The sequence below is a fragment of the Leptonychotes weddellii genome, chromosome 14, assembly GCF_054177405.1.
Source record: "Leptonychotes weddellii isolate Sample4059 chromosome 14, ASM5417740v2, whole genome shotgun sequence".
NCBI lineage: Eukaryota > Metazoa > Chordata > Mammalia > Carnivora > Phocidae > Leptonychotes > Leptonychotes weddellii.
In genome coordinates this window covers 8837920-8839739 of record NC_138382.1, presented here as the reverse complement: position 1 = coordinate 8839739, position 1820 = coordinate 8837920, and the positions used below count along the sequence as shown (strand labels likewise).

The window sequence follows — 1820 nt, the reverse complement described above, 5'->3', positions numbered from 1 at the left end:
AGGTGAGCCTCCCTGACTCCGCGAACAAAGCCCCCATTCGCTGTGGGAATTTCTATCACCGGCTTTTCTTTTTTTTTTTTTAAAGATTTTATTTATTATTTATTTGAGACAGAGAGAATGAGAGAGAGAGAGAGAGCACATGAGGGGGGAGGGTCAGAGGGAGAAGCAGGCTCCCTGCCGAGCAGAGAGCCCGATGCGGGACTCGATCCAGGGACTCCAGGATCATGACCTGAGCCGAAGGCAGTCGCTTAACCAACTGAGCCACCCAGGCGCCCCTCACCGGCTTTTCTAACAGTGTGAGATTCTCACATTAGATCACCTGGGCCATTTCAAAAACAGCCAGCACTGATTGATGCCCCAACCCCAGCCCCCAGCCCCCAGAGACTCAGGTTTAATGGGTTTGGGTTTGAGCCAGACATTGGTGTCCTATAAGATCTCCCCAGGGAACCCGGGTGTGCAGGAAGGCTTGCGAACACAGGCGGTGATCAGTGGCTGGGAGCTGTTTTCTGGAACCGAGGGCCGGTTATGGCCTCTGTGTGGGCCTCAGTGTTCTGGTCGGTAAAATGGGAGTTCAGAGGTGTGTAGTTTGTGGGGCTGAAGGGAGGATTAGGCTACATGGGAAAAGTGGTGTGCAGTGATGGTGAGGTCCCCGGTCCCCCCCGGAAAGACTCACGGGGCCATAATGACGCTGACATTTGTAGTTGCTCGTGCACACACCCCGTCCGTTGCAAAAGACGATGCGTTCTGCCTGCTTTCGCTCAGCCCGCCTGACACCACGGGGAAGGGGGGATGGGCGGGCACTCCTGGCAACTTGCCAGGTTGGTGGGCGATGAAGAGGCTCGGGCCTTCCGGGATCAGACGGCTGGGGTGCGCCGTCACCGGGGGCCTGCTCTCGGGGGTGCCGAAATCAGGGGTGATGCGGAAGGAAGATGCCCCGGGAAGGGCCGAGACAGCGCGGGGGGCCTGCAGACCAGAGCCAGGCTGGCTGGAAGCGGGCAGGCAGCTCGTGGTTCGACGTCCCCGCCCTGCAGACCGACAGCGTCAGCTCCAAGCCCAGCTCTGCCTCAGCCTCGCCGCGCTCCGCTAACTCACTTCTCCGGGTCGTTTTTTCCCTCGTGTCTAAACTGTGGATGAGGTTGTCCACCCTCTGAGGATGCAGAGCGCTCAGCACCGAGGCCCCGCCCCCCGGCCCCCGCTCGGCGCTCCGGATCTGGCCACGTTGCCCGCTTTGCCAATCTGCCCCAAAGTAAGAAGAGGCTCCAGCACCACCTCTCCCATGCCCTGGAAAATCAGGTAAACTGCGGCTCCACAGTTCGTTCCGATCCATTACCTTCTCCCTCTCTTGGACCCACAGTCACAAGCATTGAGAATCAAGTTTGAAAGAGATAGTGAGAGGTGAGATAAAGGGTATAAGTGACCCACAATAAAGGCAGTGGATCTGTTTCTGGTCCCTTCTCAGGGAGCATGGGGTTGATGGCTTGCAGAGTGGGGCACAGACAGGTGACAAAGGACTCCTCCCATATCTCTGGCCTGCGACAAGCCCCAGGGAGCGCTATGTAGCACCCAAGCTCAGACAACACAGCAGGAAAAATGACGTGCTTGAGCCTGGAGAGAAGGACCTTTTGGATTTTTCTGGGGATGGCTATTGTCGTCTCTCAGAATAAGAATCCAGCACGATGTGAATTGTGCAAGACTGTTGAATCTCAGATCTGTACCTCTGAAACAAATAATGTAATATATGTTAAGAAAGAAAAAAAAAAGGAAGAAGAATGTAGCAGGAGGGGAAGAATGAAGGGGGGAAATCGGAGGGGGAGACGAAC

At 56.0% G+C, this 1820-nt stretch overlaps 1 long non-coding RNA gene across 1 annotated transcript in view; it reads right to left on the bottom strand.

The window, feature by feature from the left end:
• Positions 1-507: 507 nt before the first annotated feature.
• Positions 508-1820, bottom strand: part of LOC145716974 (uncharacterized) — a 14644-nt gene continuing 13331 nt past the window's right edge. Inside the window, exon 3 of the long non-coding RNA XR_014139925.1 lies at positions 508-1717. This is a non-coding gene — a long non-coding RNA (uncharacterized LOC145716974). The remainder of the gene's footprint in view (positions 1718-1820) is intronic.